General features: G+C 39.6%; 1 protein-coding gene across 10 annotated transcripts in view; it reads left to right on the top strand.

Annotated features, from left to right (window-relative positions):
* Window positions 1-8,652: 8,652 nt before the first annotated feature.
* LOC125225041 (myocyte-specific enhancer factor 2) overlaps window positions 8,653-20,495 on the top strand; it is an 82,947-nt gene continuing 71,104 nt past the window's right edge. For 6 of the 10 annotated variants that reach the window (XM_048128537.1, XM_048128535.1, XM_048128540.1 and 3 more), the window contains exon 1: window positions 8,654-8,802. The gene's annotated coding sequence lies outside the window, so the exon portion shown is untranslated. Of the gene's footprint in view, window positions 8,803-20,495 lie in introns of all 10 variants that reach the window. The other 4 variants (XM_048128536.1, XM_048128534.1, XM_048128541.1 and 1 more) reach the window with 3 other exon arrangements.

Here is a 20,495-nt window from a genome sequence, read left to right as displayed (position 1 = left end):
TTAGAAAAGTCTTGTAATGAACTTTGACTACAATTAGGTTTCAAGGTCTGATGATGAAGCCGAAAGATATGAACTGGAACTACATGATGGAACATCGTATCATAGCTTTTTTTTGGGTTTCTTAGAAAAGTCTTGTAATGAACTTTGACTACGATTAGGTTTCAAGGTCTGATGATGGAGCCGGAAGATATGAACTGGAACTACATGATGGAACATCGTATCATAGCCGTTTTTGGGTTTCTTAGAAAAGTCTTGTAATGAACTTTGACTACAATTAGGTTTCAAGGTCTGATGATGAAGCCGAAAGATATGAACTGGAACTACATGATGGAACATCGTATCATAGCTGTTTTTGGGTTTCTTAGAAAAGTCTTGTAATGAACTTTGACTACGATTAGGTTTCAAGGTCTGATGATGGAGCCGGAAGATATGAACTGGAACTACATGATGGAACATCGTATCATAGCTGTTTTTGGGCTTCTTAGGAAAGTCTTGTAATGAACTTTGACTACAATTAGGTTTCAAGGTCTGATGATGGAGCCGGAAGATATGAGCTGGAACTACATGATGGAACATCGTATCATAGCTGTTTTTGGGCTTCTTAGAAAAGTCTTGTAATGAACATTGACTACGATTAGGTTTCAAGGTCTGATGATGGAGCCGGAAGATATGAACTGGAACTACATGATGGAACATCGTATCATAGCTGTTTTTGGGCTTCTTAGAAAAGTCTTGTAATGAACTTTGACTACGATTAGGTTTCAAGGTCTGATGATGGAGCCGGAAGATATGAACTGGAACTACATGATGGAACATCGTATCATAGCTGTTTTTGGGCTTCTTAGAAAAGTCTTGTAATGAACTATGACTACGATTAGGTTTCAAGGCCTGATGATGGTGCCGGAAGATATGAGCTGGAACTACATGATGGAACATCGTATCATAGCTGTTTTTGGGCTTCTTAGAAAAGTCTTGTAATGAACATTGACTACGATTAGGTTTCAAGGTCTGATGATGGAGCCGGAAGATATGAACTGGAACTACATGATGGAACATCGTATCATAGCTGTTTTTGGGCTTCTTAGAAAAGTCTTGTAATGAACTTTGACTACGATTAGGTTTCAAGGTCTGATGATGGAGCCGGAAGATATGAACTGGAACTACATGATGGAACATCGTATCATAGCTGTTTTTGGGCTTCTTAGAAAAGTCTTGTAATGAACTATGACTACGATTAGGTTTCAAGGCCTGATGATGGTGCCGGAAGATAAGAACAGAAAAAAGGGGGGGGGCTTGAGGGGGAAGCATGAAAGAAAGATCAACGTAGTATTTAAAGTTGGGTTAGCGTTTTCTTGTGACCTTTCAGAGCAATCAAAGGGGGGCTCGGGGGGCGAAGCCCCCGCATAAAAGAAAGATCAACGTTGTATTTAAAATAAGTTGGGTTAGCGTTTTCTTGTGACCTTTAAGAGCAAACAAAGGGGGGCTCGGGGGGCGAAGCCCCCCGTATGAAAGAAAGATCAACGTAGTATTTAGAATAAGTTGGGTTAGCGTTTTCTTGTGACCTTTAAGAGCAAACAAAGGGGGCTCGGGGGCGAAGCCCCCCGCATGAAAGAAAGATCAACGTAGTATTTAAGATAAGAAATAAGTTGGGTTAAGGTTTTCTTGTGATCCTTAAGAGTAAAGAAAAGGGGGGCTCGGGGGGCGAAGCCCCCCGCATGAAAGAAAGATCAACGTAGTATTTAGAATAAGTTGGGTTAGCGTTTTCTTGTGACCTTTAAGAGCAAACAAAGGGGGGCTCAGGGGGCGAAGCCCCCCGCATAAAAGAAAGATCAACGTTGTATTTAAAATAAGTTGGGTTAAGATTTTCTTGTGATCCTTAAGAGTAAAGAAAAGGGGGCTCGGGGGGCGAAGCCTCCCGCATCAAAGAAAGATCAACGTAGTATTTAGAATAAGTTGGGTTAGCGTTTTCTTGTGACCTTTAAGAGCAAACAAAGGGGCTCGGGGGCGAAGCCCCCGCATGAAAGAAAGATCAACGTAGTATTTAGAATAAGTTGGGTTAGCGTTTTCTTGTGACCTTCAAGAGCAAACAAAGGGGGCTCGGGGGCGAAGCCCCCGCATGAAAGAAAGATCAACGTAGTATTTAGAATAAGTTGGGTTAGCGTTTTCTTGTGACCTTTAAGAGCAAACAAAGGGGGCTCGGGGGCGAAGCCCCCGCATGAAAGAAAGATCAACGTAGTATTTAAGATAAGTTGGGTTAATGTTTTCTTGTGATCCTTAAGAGTTAAGAAAAGGGGGGCTCGGGGGGCGAAGCCCCCCGCATGAAAGAAAGATCAACGTAGTATTTAAGATAAGTTGGGTTAGCGTTTTCTTGTGACCTTTAAGAGCAAACAAAGGGGGGCTCGGGGGGCGAAGCCCCCGCATGAAAGAAAGATCAACGTAGTATTTAAGATAAGAAATAAGTTGGGTTAAGGTTTTCTTGTGATCCTTAAGAGTAAAGAAAAGGGGGGCTCGGGGGGCGAAGCCCCCGCATGAAAGAAAGATCAACGTAGTATTTAGAATAAGTTGGGTTAGCGTTTTCTTGTGACCTTTAAGAGCAAACAAAGGGGGGCTCGGGGGCGAAGCCCCGCATGAAAGAAAGATCAACGTAGTATTTAGAATAAGTTGGGTTAGCGTTTTCTTGTGACCTTTAAGAGCAAACAAAGGGGGCTCGGGGCGAAGCCCCCGCATGAAAGAAAGATCAACGTAGTATTTAGAATAAGTTGGGTTAGCGTTTTCTTGTGACCTTTAAGAGCAAACAAAGGGGGCTCGGGGGCGAAGCCCCCGCATGAAAGAAAGATCAACGTAGTATTTAAGATAAGTTGGGTTAATGTTTTCTTGTGATCCTTAAGAGTTAAGAAAAGGGGGCTCGGGGGCGAAGCCCCCGCATGAAAGAAAGATCAACGTAGTATTTAGAATAAGTTGGGTTAGCGTTTTCTTGTGACCTTTAAGAGCAAACAAAGGGGGCTCGGGGACGAAGCCCCCGCATGAAACAAAGATCAACGTAGCATTTAGAATAAGTTGGGTTAGCGTTTTCTTGTGACCTTTAAGAGCAAACAAAGGGGGCTCGGGGGCGAAGCCCCCGCATGAAAGAAAGATCAACGTAGTATTTAGAATAAGTTGGGTTAGCGTTTTCTTGTGACCTTTAAGAGCAAACAAAGGGGGGCTCGGGGGCGAAGCCCCCCGCATGAAAGAAAGATCAACGTAGTATTTAAGATAAGTTGGGTTAAGGTTTTCTTGTGATCCTTAAGAGTTAAGAAAAGGGGGGCTCGGGGGGCGAAGCCCCCCGCATGAAAGAAAGATCAACGTAGTATTTAAGATAAGTTGGGTTAGCGTTTTCTTGTGACCTTTAAGAGCAAACAAAGGGGGGCTCGGGGGGCGAAGCCCCCGCATGAAAGAAAGATCAACGTAGTATTTAAGATAAGAAATAAGTTAGGTTAAGGTTTTCTTGTGATCCTTAAGAGTAAAGAAAAGGGGGGCTCGGGGGGCGAAGCCCCCCGCATGAAAGAAAGATCAACGTAGTATTTAGAATAAGTTGGGTTAGCGTTTTCTTGTGACCTTTAAGAGCAAACAAAGGGGGGCTCGGGGGGCGAAGCCTCCCGCCTCCCGCATGAAAGAAAGATCAACGTAGTATTTAGAATAAGTTGGGTTAGCGTTTTCTTGTGACCTTTAAGAGCAAACAAAGGGGGGCTCGGGGGGCGAAGCCCCCGCATGAAACAAAGATCAACGTAACATTTAGAATAAGTTGGGTTAGCGTTTTCTTGTGTCCTTTAAGAGCAAACAAAGGGGCTCGGGGGCGAAGCCCCCGCATGAAAGAAAGATCAACGTAGTATTTAGAATAAGTTGGGTTAGCGTTTTCTTGTGACCTTTAAGAGCAAACAAAGGGGGCTCGGGGGCGAAGCCCCCGCATGAAAGAAAGATCAACGTAGTATTTAAGATAAGTTGGGTTAGCGTTTTCTTGTGACCTTTAAGAGCAAACAAAGGGGTGCTCGGGGGGCGAAGCCCCCCGCATTGAAGAAAAATCAGCGTAGTAATTAAGATAAGTTGGGTTAGCATGAAAGAAAGATCAACGTAGTATTTAGAATAAGTTGGGTTAGCGTTTTCTTGTGACCTTTAAGAGCAAACAAAGGGGGGCTCGGGGGGCGAAGCCCCCCGCATGAAAGAAAGATCAACGTAGTATTTAAGATAAGTTGGGTTAGCGTTTTCTTGTGACCTTTAAGAGCAAACAAAGGGGGGCTCGGGGGGCGAAGCCGGGGGGCTTTTATGCGGGGGCATAAAAGAAAGATAAACGTTGTATTTAAAATAAGTTGGGTTAGGGTTTTCTGTTGGGTTAGGGTTTTCTTGTTACCCTTAAGAGCAACGAAAAGGGGGGCTCGGGGGGCGAAGCCCCCCCATAAAAGAAAGATTAACGTAGTATTTAAAATAAGTTGGGTTAGCGTTTTCTTGTGACCTTTAAGAGCAAACAAAAAGGGGGCTCGGGGGCGAAGCCCCCGCATAAAAGAAAGATCAACGTTGTATTTAAAATAAGTTGGGTAATGGTTTTCCTGTGACCCTTAAGAGCAAATAAAGGGGGCTCGGCAAAAAGAAATACTTAAATTTTGTTTGAATTAGTTGAAAATGACAATATTTTCTAATCGAGTCAAACAAAATCCCACTAGCTGAGAGCTTCAAAACAATGTATGGCGAAAGTATGTCTCTCTAATGTCTTCAAAAAGTCCGCGATGGCACATGTCTATATTGTCTATCTATTACGGATAACTTACTAGGTATAAACATTTTTATGATAATACCGTAATAAGAAGGTAGCCGCTAGTTATTATTAAGTAGCAATTAGCAATAAGTACACGTTAAGCCACAAATGGCATGTAAAATCCGCCTACTTGAAATAAATTTATGTATAAATGTTAAAATTTCATTATTTCATTATTAATGACTAAAAAGTATAAAATAAATTAATAGTTTAAAAAACACTATAAAACACGCTTTTATAAATGCACGTAAAAGCCAAAAATAAATTATGGATCGTTCAAGTTGTCTCTATTTGTGAGCTGAAGTTTAAAAACTATGTGCTTTTAATTATAATATTTGATTGTAAAAGCGTGGGGCGCTGGAACAGGAAAGACTTTCTTGTAAACAAATACTAATCCGAACTTCCTGGCGAATGAAGTTGCATAAGAACATAACGTTTACATATGCCGCCTAAGGGTTACCAAAGAGAACCAAAGATATCTCGTCCACGAACAAGAACTCTGCATCCTGTCACTGTAGACACTTTCCCCTTTTGTACTTTGATTACCGGATAAAAGCGGCGTTCTAAGTGTCGGTGACTGTCAACTCTCCTCGCTACTAGCGCATATTTTGTCTGAGTTCGACAAACTGGTACCTACTTTGAACACTGACTTTTAATTGATTTGACTGTTTAATGTAGAACCTACTAGTCATGCTGCAACTCCAGTTAGCGCGTCAATCTGTGTAACCTCCTTCCCGTAACATAGCATAATTTGATTTATCAGCAAGTTATACAAAAAGTCTTTCCTGTTCCAGCGCCCCACGCTTTTACAATCAAATATTATAATTAAAAGCACATAGTTTTTAAACTTCAGCTCACAAATAGAGACAACTTGAACGATCCATAATTTATTTTTGGCTTTTACGTGCATTTATAAAAGCGTGTTTTATAGTGTTTTTTAAACTATTAATTTATTTAAAAGTAGTGACGATATACTACATAAATTATATCTACTAACTAGATCAATGGCCACCATGGCAGCATGGTAACTAGATCATATTATTGATGTTAGAGGCCATTGATCTACTAACCACAAAATTAAAATTTTGAAAAACCCCCGACCGCGACCTAGTGGACCGATTTTCATGAAACATGGCTAAGAACACTCCCGACTAACACAGCTTTCAAATAAAAAAAACTAAATCGAAATCGGTTCATCCGTTCGGGAGCTACGATGCCACAGACAGACACACACACAGACAGACAGACATACAGACAGACAGACACGTCAAACTTATAACACCCCGTTGTTTATGCGTCGGGGGTTAAAAAAAATGTTTAATTTAACGACGACCGGTCTGGCTCAGTCGGTAGTGACCCTGCCTGCTAAGACGCGGTCCTGGGTTCGAATCCCGGTAAGGGCATTTATTTGTGTGATGATCACAGATATTTGTTCCTGAGTCATGGATGTTTTCTATGTATATAAGTATGTATTTATCTATTTAAGTATGTATATCGTCGCTTTAGCACTCATAGTACAAGCTTTGCTTAGTTTGGGGCTAAGTTGATCTGTATTCTGTGTAAGGTGTCCCCAATATTTATTTATTATTTATTTTACTAATTGAATAACGCCAATGTCTCTTCTCTACGTAGCTCATAATCTCTACACTACCCAAAAGTAATATTTTGAATATAAATACCAAATTCTTCCAAACTGCGCTTCTCTGTCATTAGAGCTGGTTATAAACAAAACCCTTAGTGGTGCCCGAGGGACCGACAGCTGTCTCCAAGCCTCATTCGACCATTAAACACCCACTCACTGACGTAACCACCACTAAAACTACAAGAAAATTCAAACCCTGACAGAATATCTACAGAGTTCAGATTAGGAAGATGTGGGTTTGCGTATTTTCGCACTAAACTTAAACTATGCTTAATAAAATTCAGTTTTATGATCGCAAAGTAAAGTTTATTTCTCTTTGGCATTTTTATATTAGTGAACACGACAGGAAATTGTATCGTACGTCTAAGTAAGTATAAGTCGCGATTAGAAAAAGGAATTTATTGTAAGTACAGCTAAAGCTTGGTTTGAGAAGTTTGCCTTTATTAGATGACGGATGAAAACGCCGGAGCCTTGGGATATTTGCGTTGGTTACCTTAATTGAATCGTTATTAAGTATTAACCGGCGACTTCAAAAAAATGAGGAAGTTCTCAATTTGTCGGATTTTTATTTCATTTTTTTTCTCATTTCATACATTTTAGTTGTATTTATGTAAACGCAAGTACCTAATTTTTTCTTGCCTAGAGTTTGTCCTCCTTCAGAATGCCATTTTTAAAATAAACAAGGATTTTTTTCCATCTCCATCATTTAGATGGCTGGCAGTAGTGGCAGTCCTCAACTGTGCGTTTCTCAAGAAACTTCCTGCCTCACACAACTAAACTGTGGAATGAATAGTCGCCAGCGGTATTTCTGGACCGGTACGACATGCAAACTTTCAAGAATAGAGCGTACACCCATCTTAAAGGCCGGCAACGCACCTCCAACACTTCTGGTGTTTCGGGTGCCCATGGGCCGCAGTGATCGCTTACCATCAGGCGACCTGTCTGCTCGTTTGCCTCCTATCTCGGTGTTTTCATAACATTGAGGGCCGAATATTTCTGGAAAAAAATCATTTCAATTCTGAGTTATTACTCAGAATCTATCTACCTATGTAATTACATTTTCTGATGTCTTATATTGACCACCTTCTAAAAATTTGTCTGTATTAAATTTACACACTGTAGAACGTTATTATCTACTTTGAGTGTGCCATAATAATTTTCCACACTGAAGTATTATTTTATTAGAATAGGTTTGGCGTAGGAAAGTGAAAAAGAGTTTAATAAAAATTATTTCCAAACGGATATAGACTCGAATAAACGAAATAATTTTGGCTTAGGTTTTAAGGAGTCTGAAAAATCTTATTACTAGCTGTAGGTAAAAAAAAAATGGTATACCAAACATAGCAGAGACCTCTGAGACCTAACATAATAAATTAAATAATTTATTTAATTATGCTATACCTAACCAACGTGTTCATGCTTAGGTACCCGTAATAATTCAAAAAAGCTTGTCTTAAACAACGAATTAATAGAGCCAGACGAACGGACAAGGTAAAAGATTTCAAAAGATGATCTTAAGGAAACTCCGCCATAAGAAGCACCTAATTAAATATCAAGGAAGAGACAGTAAAGTTATTAAATTCCGCCTCGAGCGGAATCCACAGATTAATTCGGAATTATCAAGTTTGATTGAGATTCAACTCCCGGTTTTTTGTTAGTTTGTTTGGCTTCAAGTTTACAAATCCCAGGTTTAAAAAATGAAATGAAAGGATTACATTTTTGCTCAAAAATACAATATTAATATAATAAATAAAAATATATATCTTAATGTAAATCTATGTAGAAAACATAATTATATGGTTTATATTGTAAAAACTCCTCAAATTTGTTATCAAGTCCTCTAGTTCGATATATTATTATCTGTAACAGCTACGGCACTCGAAACTCAAGAGCTCTTTAAACTACTGATGGCAAAGATAGTCAAACAAAAACGCTAATCAAATATCGATGACAAACGACAGTTCATTATTTAGTCGGTCGTGATTTCATGCCGCCCGTGGAAGCACACGCCCTAGCTGAAGGAAGCTCGGTAGGGCGGGCGACTTCCTCGACCGCAGCGCCTCTGGCGGCGACGACGCGAAGCTCTGGCTGCGCGGCCATTGGCCGGCGCGCGTGACGTCAGCCCCCTTTCGACCAATTGAACGGGGCGCGCTCGCGCCCGTCCGCAGTCCTCCTCGCGCCTCGGTCGTGTGTCGCTCTCGGCGCCCCCCCGCCCCGCCGACGTCGCCTCGCATTCTAGTTGTGGGTGTCGCGCCGTGCAGTCATCGCGTGTGCCACAGAACTTAGTGCGCCGTTTGTGAGTGCTTCAGTTCCCGCGCTAGTGCCTCACTGTGCCAGGACCCGCTCCCGCCGCGGAGGATGTTAACAGCCCACGGTGAGTGCCCGGCTCTAAGCTATCGACACGCGGCCACGTGAACACTCTATTTATAAAATGTAAACACACCGCTAATTTAATTTGAGACAATATTACTGTATTGCTGCTCAAAAGCGAGAGTAGGCGTCCGCTGCGTGCCCCACTCGCGCTCGCAAATTGCCAAGACCGCGCGCCCGACGGCCGAGATTGACGAGTTCCTGTAAGACGTACAGCATGCTGACATCCAATTGGATTAGATAAATAATACACGAGCCGGATAATTATCGCGTGTTGTGAATTCGATGGCCTTGGGCCGGTTCAGGGCTGGCGATAGCACGATAACGTGACCTTGGAGCGAAGTCTTGCGAGCGCGGACCGGCAGAGGCGCGCGAGCGCACGGAAAATGACCAGACAAACAAGGATAATAGCTCAGAAGCATACAATGATAGTGCTGTTAATGCAGACACTTATGGAGCGAAGACATCGATAAAGAAGCAATCGACGCATACTTACGACGCGACTTGCAACGGATACGCACGTCTGAATAAATAAGTAGCAAATTCATGAACATGTTTGATAATGAACCCAGTGAAACAAGTTTTAGAATTCGTTTGACGACACGATGAGTTCATTGAATTAATTGTTTAAACAAAAGATCAGCTTCATTGTTTTAGTCCATCTCAATTGAGAACGAGTGAGACTTTAAATACCTAACAAATAAAATGATACAATGAGTAATTCTAATGAACACAGGCGTCATCGCTCCTGGCAAACGCCAGCATGTTGAGGAAACTACAAACGATTTACCTACTATTAAAAAGGCAAAGATACGTCTATTGCACCTCCGTAAATAATTGTCTTCGGAGTACAAACAGTAGTTTATACCGCCCTCTTTGTATTAATGACCGTAATGCGTCCTACAGCACCACTTTCCACTATGGTTAGTATAGTTTTTGTAAGTCTGCCGAGTCTGTCCGGTCGAGATACCTCGATTCACTCGATACGGTCAGCCGCGACGCGTTCTTGGTCCCACGCTTTGGCCCACATACACACAATTCGTACAATATCAACATAAAAAAAGAATCCAGATGTAAATACGATTATTTCCGAAGCCGGTAGCAAATATGAGGCACAACAACAAAAATGACATAGCAATTACACTCTAACGAATTTCGAACCCATAGTGGCAAGGTGTTCAAATTAGAAATTCAAATTGAAGTAATTCGGCACAAAAACAACTTCGAAAATCGAGATGATTTGGGATTCTTATTCGCATTTCGCGCCGTTAATGTTGAAAGAGTCGCCATATGTGTTGCATATGTTCTCTGTCTAGCGCGTGGAGGGCAAGATCGTGCGAGCGAGAGGGGGAAATTTCGCGTCGAGCGAACCGGCCATGCGAGATGCTCAGCCGTATCATAAATATTAATCAGGCAGTGGTGTCAACAGCCACCGCGTAACGCGACACCGCCGCGATCCGCTGCTCGCCTGGTGCTCGAGTCGCCAGAAGACTACTTCACATATATGTATTTTGTTGTTTATTGCAAAATATTAATGAGATACCTAATGAGTTATGCATTTTGTGAAATTAAGTATCGGAAATGTAATCACGAGCGAAATGTTTACTGATACAGTTTGGCAAACGCAGCTTGTTTGTAAGCCTTTCGAGATGGCACATAGAAAAAGGATGCAAATAAACATGACATGCCACTATGTCCTTTAGAAACGGAATAAAAATATCGATAACAATTGTCGTTCACACATCCGTTAATGTTTACGTTCAGCCATGACCTGCCCTACAACTCTCCGATTGGCAAATGCATTCATGACTACAACCTTATGAGAATCAAATGCTGACACTTGAAACAATTATAAATAAGACACTGATAAGTAATATTAGAAAGCATGTGTAATTGAACCTCAATAATACACAAGTTTATAAAAGTTTAAACCTAACGACACTACAATGGTAGTGAACGTAGGGAAGTATGAACTTCAATTAGGTTTTTATTGTGAAATCCGGTTTTGTCCGGCAATGTAAATGGTCTCATTTCAACTCATGGAACTTGTAACTCAAATGTTTGATGCTGTGGCACGTTTAAAGAGTATGACCGTTAGCAAAGAATCAGTAATGATAATATTCTGGAACGATATTGCGGATAATATGGAGGAATATTGATGATATCAAAATAAATTAACAAATGTTGTGTTAAACAATAAAATATTAATAGTTATAACACACAAATGACATGTACAAATCATTGTGGTTTCGTTTCTGACTCTGCAAACGCAGTCGCGATCCGTTAAAGTTAACAGTAAAATAATTTCTTTTAATTCCGCTTGGTAGAATTATAATATTTTAGTGGCTCATAACATTATGCATACGTATACCTTATAATGTTGCGGTTGGAGATAACCTATCGTCGTCTCTGTGATCTAAGTAGGTATGTACTTAAAATGTAATTAAAAACTAGTTACCATTGCTGCAATGGCGCGGGTTAGGGATAATAAAGCTTTAATAGTACTGGTTCTGGCAAACACTGTCTAAGTGAACCAGCATTCACAATGATTATGGCGAATTCCTCCTCAGCCCTACATAACTTATGATATGATATGTTTTTTTAACGCAGAGAAGAAATTTGTCTTTACTATTGGTTTACCTTTTCCAGGAACTCCTTCACTTAACAAATTTTGAAAACGAATTGCAGAAAAATAAATAATTGAAAGTAATAAACTAAATGGAGTTAAAACCAAAATGTTGTAAGTAAAGAATGAAAAATAAACAGAAACATGTAGTAACGAACCTGCTCGAGTGGTGGCAGACGCAAGATCAAGAGTCGCCCGGTCGTTTTTGCTCGACAACGATGCGTGTGAGCAACATTTGCGGAGTGTGTGTAAAAACGCTTTTAGAGTTCCGTAATTTTCGTAGAAACGCCACCAGTATCTGCTTAATTAGCGATCTTTTGACAGAAAAGATAAAAACATTATAAAAGTATTATGATACTAACTATTACCAGAATTGCGCAACATTGAAAAACTGCACACTGATAGATCTGACATAGGTCATTAAAAGTTAATTCAAGATCATGTGTCAAATGAAAGCCTGATGATAAGATCAAATAATGATCTTCGTTATTTGTCGTGATGTGACTAAACAATGTGGTGCTTGTCATGTGATTCTTGTTTAAATTGATCTGCTCTCCGATGCTCCGTGCAAGTGCTGCTATATTTGTAGGACACTACAATGTAACAACGCCTACAGAGTATAACGAATTAAAAAAAGTAGGTAATTACCAAAAACAAATATTCCTGCAGAATTCGCTCCGTCAAGCAAGATCGCGCTTGGAACTTTTTGTCAGTGTGTGTTAGCGCTTTACTCTGTGGTCTCTTCACGTTCTTGTGGATGTGCGTGCTTACCATATTTTTTATTATTTTTGCCTTCGTTAATATCGCCCGCTTTATTACTAAGTACTATTTTGTTATTTTGTAAATTACTGCTTTGAACATGGCAAGCCAGCCAGGTGGTGTGTGGCGACAGATTTCTGTTTAGATCATCGAGATAACCTGTTATACTCGCAAATAAGTTTAAACCTGAATGAACTCTTTAAGGTCACGCGTATCGCTGTGTACGTGTATGCAATAAATTTGTTAACAATAAAAAGAAACACGTGCTTCATGATACTAAATCTCATCACTTACAATACTTTTTCAGATACCTTCATGTTTCTCTACAAATTTTACAAGCGGGATATATTTTAAAACAATTGCAAGTCTTCGAGCCTAGATACGAAAAGTGCAGGAAAAAGCACGTTAGAATTCACTTCAGAGAAGGAAGCGTTTAGATTCCGCCACTGTTCAACTAACGACCTTATTGCTAACTGTTAAAAGGTCCTAAGTTATATCTCCGAGCCACCGAGACTTGCTGCCTCTATTGTTCGAGGCGATCGTAATAAGAGTCACGAGTAGTTACGTAATATCGTTGACAGCGTCGTTGTGTTCATCCCAACTACATCATCAAACGTGATTTGTCTAGTTTTTCTTAGATTTTTTCATCAAAAACAAAAAATGTGGTCCTTGGTTTACGGTGAATTAACATGGTTGATTTATTTTTCAAAAACCGAAGCTTCCTCTCTTTTGTTTTATTTAGCTTTCACTAAACGTGCGTATAAAGGATAACATTTTACTTCATAAGTTATTCTACGATTTTAAGCAAACGCTGTTAACGGTGTTTTTTTCTTTAGCAGATTACAATTTCATAACAAACACAGTTTCCTTCTAAGACACAACAGATCATTTTATGTTTCTCTCTTTCCTATTAAGTAATTAGGTGTTAGCTGCGGTAATTAAATTAGAACTGATTTCAAGGAAAAGGTATTATTGCCGTAAGTTCATGCTGAAATGTCGTTAAAATCAAGTTCGCTTTCAACACCTTCAGTCAACCCATAATCTTCCTTGTCTTTCAGTTCTATAGTGGTATAGATCGATAAGATAAAAATTATAAAAATCCAAATTTTAACTCGAGTTAAGGAGTAAACACTATTCTAATGTGCCTGGAACATTCTACACTGGTCAACATGTTAGAAAAAATACGGAAAATAAAAAATACTTTGAGTCTATACGAATACTTAAAAAGTAAAAACAACGCAACTTATGCGTATTATATATTCAAAATCTTCCGTCTGTCGTCGCTCCGAGCATTGTGCGATAGATGCGAGTGATGGATGAGCCGTTATCAACGCTGATAACCCCACGCCCCTCCCTCGTGACACACCTCACCCCTCGTCACCCTGGCGACGGGTTTTAGCGAAAGTGCAACTGTTTGTTCGAGATCACTTGCTGTATGTTGCATTTACCGTTGGGCGCCATTTTTCATTTTGCTGACCTGGATGAATCTTGAGAGCATGTTTGGCTGAATCATTAACCCGCTTTTTACCATTAATCTATCATCGGAGTTGGGCGCATGCCAAACTAGTTAGGTCTCGATGACAGAAGTGTGAAAAGATCAGTCAGGGCAGCTTAGAACCTAATCGAAATTATTGGAACCCCGGTTCTTACAATTGAGCAGGTCTCGCAGAATAACAAAATGATCAATAGATTTGCATTCCATTTCCATTGCCAAGGAGTTGTATACTTGTCACGAATCGTGGGCACGCCGAACTTGCCAGACCGGCTGCAGTATTCAGATTTCGTCGAGATTGAAATCGATTTGATTGGATAGTGTTGTCCTTTACTAACACCAGGGGTGTGAGGGGAATGGAAGTGTGGCGCTTGTGAGATTCGGACGTAGTGTGACAGTGGATAGCGAGGCAGAACTGGCACAGTGTTGCGTTGTGTCCCCTATTCATTAGTGAACTTGGCGCTTGTAGCGCGTTATCGCACGCGGCGGCTAATGGCTCCATATCAAATATTGACTGTTTCACTATCACGTTACGTCATCTAGAAGTCTATGAAGACTGCCTTTTAAAAAACTAGTAGCATTCCTCTTTTGATATAAGATCTTATTATTTATGAACAGCTAATTCCTTGATTGAATAAAGGTGTTAAAAGTATCTTTTACAACGCTACATTTTCTGAACCAAGATTGCAAGGCAGAAATTTCCTAAGGTCATAAGCAAATATTATTACAGTATGATAACGCGACCCCGCATTGTCTGTTGGCTGCCTTGCCAACCGTAGATATATGATCGGCTTGTTGATTGCATACGGATGTTATGTTGTTATTGTTAAACGTTAACGAGATAACTTAATTCTCCAATAATAATGTTTAAATATTTAAAAACTTGTACTTAGCAAACAATAACAAACTCACTACCTAAAGTTTACGGAGTTATTATAAGGAAAAATAAATAATCTATGAGGCGAAATTGAATTGGAGTTAACAATAATCTTAGTTTCAGTTTATACCAAGTTTCGAACTCCGCTTCAGGATGTTTGTGGAAATTCGAACTCTGCCCACGTTCGCCCGTGGGCGTAAGGATCCCGATGAATGAAAGGAGCTTCGTGGAATTTCGGCAGGCTTCGTGCGTCTCCGGCGCCCAAGGTCAGCGGTGGAGGGGGCGACCCCATTTCCACGGAGATCGATGGGAGCGCCCTAGAATCACCCCCGGATTTGGGTGTTTCAGTTTTGTTGAGCGTGCGTTTTCAATGTCAAGTAATTCACTGGGAGTTAGTCAACCCCGCCGGCTCGGGGTAGCTCAATTATGGACTGTTTCCGTGACACCGGCCCGCTAATGGCGCCCCAACACGATCTCACTTGAATCCAATAAAGAGCTTATGATAACATGTAAAAGACCAAATCAGGGAAACGTACATTATGTGAACAGAGCTTGCAACTGAAATTTAAGCCCTAAGTAATAAACGGGTAAAAACCCTTCAACAATGTGACGGAACCATTTCCGTCACATTGTTGAAGGGTTTTTACCCGTTTATTACTTAGGTAGTGAAACACAGCCATCTGTGTTTATTGATCGGACACGAACTAACAAAACGTGTTTTCGTACTAGGACTAAAATGCGAATGCAAAAGATTTTTAGGCATTTGCTTCGAAATATTTATTGCGTGCTTAAGTTAGGGGGCGCCGAAGGCGCCCGGCTTAGGACAGCGTGCGTCGGGCTTCGCCCGACACTTTAAGTTAGAGGGCGCCGACGGCGCCCGGCTTAGGACCGCGTGCGAGCATTTGCACAAAATATAATTCAGAAATGCCCGTCGGGCAACCGTCGAGATATATACAATTAAAAAAAAAGTAAATGTTAATTTTTAAATGTTCATACGCATAAATTATGATAAAAACTAAATCTTAAGCATTTAGCTTATGTTCTGTATCTATCTAGTCTAGCTTTTAAGCAAAGCATGCCCAATTAATTATTTTGATATCAAAAACTTTATAAAACTCTAAAGTTTTTCTTAAATTTCGAAATAACAAAGGGCAATTACTAATGATATTTTGCACTTGAACCAACTTAAACGTATGCAAATTTAAGAGCATTAAAACGTCATCCAATAAATATCAAAGAAAGTCTAATTGACGAAGTAATCATCGAGTATTTAATAATTATAAGAATAAGAAGAATAGTTTGTTTATAAAAGTTTTACAAGCTAGAGTTACCAGAGGCCCCTACATAACGTGGGATAAGGGTAGGAGGAAGAAGTTACCAGAGGCTCCCGCACTAGGTTACACCTGTATTGCGGGGAACCAATTCGTATCTGCGTTTCTTTAGGTACACACAATAATTGGATTTTTTATTAACGTCACCTATCACACAGTGATTGAAACCTATAAAATTATGAGTCCATACTTACATACTTTAATATGCCAACATAATAACGCACGTTGCCGGAAAATTGTCGGTCTCCCACGGAGGAGGTGCTTGCACTAAATTATACATTGTGCTGTGCATTCCACTAAATAATAAATACAAGGAATATCGCCTAGTACTATTAAGAGTAAAGGAAAAATGGAAAAATTCACACCTCCACAGGACGAATCTGCGACCTACTGGATTGCCGGTCCAGCCACTCTGACCAACTAAACTACGGAGACAGACGTTTCTGCATAATAAATAAAAAAGTTTCAATTACTTATACTTACTTATACATACCTACCTACGTATTACGTAAAAAATTATACTCCAAGATAAAGAACAATGAAGCATTAAATAATGTTACTGAATCGCGCAAAATTTTGCTATTTTTAGTATTTAATTTAAAAGTAATACAGATGTCTATTACGATCTCCGAGTAGTATATTGCAATTTTAACCTTGACAATTACTACTATAACCTGTGTCAGTCAACTTGAACAATCAACCGATATACTAGTCTGAAAAACACTTGTAAACACATAGCGCTGACGTACGTTACAATTGGATATGCCTTTAAGTAAGTAATCAATATTTTCCAACATCATATGGAATGTAAATCTTTTTTCTACATTTTTTTTATTATACGGGCTTAGTCATGGCCACAGACTAGCCCAGGCGTAGACGTGGCCTGCGATGAAATGAGTTCGCCCAGAAAGTGCCTGTTCACCCTTGATTTGAAGATTGCTGGGTATATGAGCTAGGAAAGGAATTCCACTCCTTTGGCAGTGCGCGTAAGAACAGGAGAAGTCAAAACACTGAAATGATAATACATTCAAACAGAAAGTCTAGTAGGAGACTCGTTGCATTAAGTAACGGTAAAGAGGCAATCTAATCTGCAATTCAGTGATATTGCTCTTACAAAAAGATATGAAATTATCAAATTTGTCAAAAAACATACTAAAGTGATTATCTCTCTTACCGCACGAGTATACCTACAGTGTCCGTTGACAGTAGATCTTACTACATACATGCGGCTCACTATATACTCACATTTACACATTTTGGCAGGTTTATCATAAAAGTAAATAAATTTTAGCACCTGCTTTCAACTAAAACAATGACAAAATAATTACGTATTACTAATAGGTATTTGCTCAAGTATCAGTAAAGACTGTAAATCAAACGAAAGTAGACAAAATGTGTTAAGTATACATACTCGTGGAAGACTACAATAATAAGACATACAATGTAAAGTAATACAATAATTTAGGTCAATTATACAACATCGCGCTATATAATTTACAGAAAAAGAAATTTCATGTACGTACATTGAATTTGTAACATTAATTACGGGTACAGACGAAGACGGCATCAAAATTGGATGAAGACCAGTCCCCCAGACATCGAATAGGCCAATTCTTATGTCACTAGAACATGCTAAAGATGTCATCCAGATATCTTGCTTACCCATAGCTGTATTGAACCGGGTGGAACGCAGGATGACTCAAATATTTTTTGGATATCATTCTTATGTCGGTGTACATTTGAATAGCCCTGTAAATTATTATGAGTTATTCAAGCTAATGTTTTACATGCCAGGCGGAGGCCGTTCCTTCGTCCTTGACCATGTCTTGAAAAATTCAAAGGGAGGCCTTCAATTTTAAGGCTTGAGGTAGAAAGGCTTCATGACCAACGTTTACAGAACGCATGGATATAGTTTATGAAGCGACGTTTATATAGATTTGTAATGTTAAATTGATTGCCTTAAGGATCTTCTGATTATCCTTTTGGCCTTGAACAAAACAGGGGAAAAAAATGTAAATTTTCTTTATTTGCTCCTGCATTTCAGGTTCTATTTTTTCGCTAAATTCTTTTGAAATTCTGTGTACAGGTTCTTCTAAAAGCCTTTTCATGAAAGTCTCTGTTCATTTAGTTTTCGTGTTTTTAATTTCGGAATTTTGAAGGTTTAGAGGTTTAGTAAAGAGCACTCATAATTTTGTTGCTTATTATTTAGTCGAAGACTATTGTAAACTCTTATAGATTTTGCATTAAGTACAACTAATTATATGGCAGTGTCGTTGCAACCAGGCACGTCATCAGAATCACAATAAATGTCACCACGCCCATATCCAAGCGTCAACTTAACATATTCACCTGCTCGCCTAATGGTTTGATTGGCCGAGCTTCCTCCTGCGCCACTTGCGAAACCGTCGCATTGTCTCGACACTTCCTCAACCTTGGCTCACTGACTACGGCAAATATAATATCATCAAAATGTTAATCGAACTTATCCGATAACTAATTTCCGCTAAACGCGACCTTAGGGGCTGACCGTGGAAAATTCACGAATCCACCATGCTTTAAAGCCGGTTGACTGGAATCGTAATGGCCTCATTAACATTTGTATCTTTTTAGTAGGTATTTATGCACAACAACATTGAAGTTACGTGTAGAATTCGCATTTTTATTTGGTTTGATAAATTACTCACCCTAATTACCCGCACATATACCCGCAACCATTGTTTACTTTGAATTTCATTGAATCTCAGAAATTTCAATGCCCGTGCACTTCATAGCTGCTGTGCATTGAAAAGATGCAGGTCATCATTCAAAAGGTCCGCAATGCACTGCTCTCCAGTGTTCCTACTTGCAGTTGATTACTTCATTTGATACACGGCACATTGAACAAAATGGTCCTTGAGATAATTCCTTGCAGTACACAGCAATCAGAGTCCCGCTCTACGCAGAGTTTTATAACGTAACTACTTGAGACTACATCTTGAATAAGGCCATTTAAGGCAAAAACATTGTCATAATGGCAAACTTCAAGTATTTCCGGGAATAACACTTTTGGTACAAAATCATGTATCCAAGACGAAATTTATTACATAAAATTAAAATTCAAAACCGGTTACAGCTTAAAGAATAAAAACAACCAGTCTGAGTATGAATTAATGCAAAATAATGAATAATCAAATGTGTTTTGGCCGGTCGAGCCCGAACAAGGTCAGGCGCTAGTTACTACGAAAGACTACAATTGTGTGTTCAGAAGCGTTGTCAACGGAATTCGTAGTTCACAAGTGAGCGTCGCTAACCATTAGATAAGAGCGAAGCGATAGCTAATTCACATTAGCATTCATTAAAAGTACAGTGGTACGAGGGTGTTACAATTACATTACGTAACCCTCATGATGCAGTGGCGCCGACTGATAGCTCTAGACAAATATCACCGTCTTTATTTTTGTTAATTAAAATGTTCTTGACGCACTTAATGCCGTCTTGTAATTGTTGGCACTATATTGAATTTTGGAATGTAGAACGGGTATTTATAACTTGAGATGAGCCGCATCGGTTCCTGGAAAGTCTGCCACCACATCATTGACATCATATATTGTTTATTTGATTCCCGGACTGTAAAGGAGAAATTGGCAGGCTTCCTACAAGGGAGATATTATATTCAGCCTTTTAATAGATTGTTTTGGGCATGTTCTTGTTCCTTTTGTCTTTATTTGCGAGTATTTCATTCCCTCAAGGTATAAATACTGCCGGTGAAATAAATTCTAAGGTCAAAGTTACCATTCATATACGTGTCGCACTTGTACTGTTTAAAGTGAAGCCTCGTCTGTGCTGATCTCTACTTATAAATTTTCTGCAACGCTTCACACGTCGAGCAAACCTACATTGTAAACAGGTGCTTTTATATTCAAAATCTTTAGTTCTATCTTTTTATCCAAAGCTAACCGATCATCACTGTTTAGTTACTTATTATGTCATGAAGGTTATTCATAGTACCAACATCATCTTTGGCCTTGGTATATCGGTCCATTTGAATACTTTTCCCAATGAACGATAACAAATTACAAGTAAATACACCAGAGTCAATTAATCCAAGACACGTCACACCAACTTTTACCGAAAATCCACTTCTCGATTTGCGGAAACGTAGTTTTTACACTTCACGGTCAATGTCGACCGGCGGCCTTGCGGCTCACTCGACCGGCGCACGGTTACCAAATGTACCTGCTTATGTAATAAACTAGAGTCACTAGATGATAGTCGCAATGTTTTGGTCAAATACAATACAATTTGACAGAGAGCTAACTTTGGTCTGCATAGTAAACTTACAGTAGATGTAGTTGACACATGTCTAGACTTAGTGGCATCGTTCGGTTTCTTGAAACTAAAGACAAAATTCAGCTTACGGAAAAATACACACACAAATATCTCGCCGGACTATTGTTAAATTCCAGTTATAATGAGACATTTTGCTCTAAATGAGTTACAAGGACTAGCAAATCCAGTAGTGTTATCCTCTGAACTGTCGTAGTACGAAATAATGACATCATCTGTTGTATTATGAGGTCAGAAACAGTCATTCGTTTTGGTCATAAGCGCTCAGTGTCGAGGTTTCCTTGTT

Source organism: Leguminivora glycinivorella, chromosome 4 (genome assembly GCF_023078275.1).
Source record: "Leguminivora glycinivorella isolate SPB_JAAS2020 chromosome 4, LegGlyc_1.1, whole genome shotgun sequence".
Classification (NCBI taxonomy): Eukaryota; Metazoa; Arthropoda; class Insecta; order Lepidoptera; family Tortricidae; genus Leguminivora; species Leguminivora glycinivorella.
The sequence above is the reverse complement of the archived record's forward strand: the minus strand, read 5'-3'. Positions and strand labels throughout refer to the sequence as shown.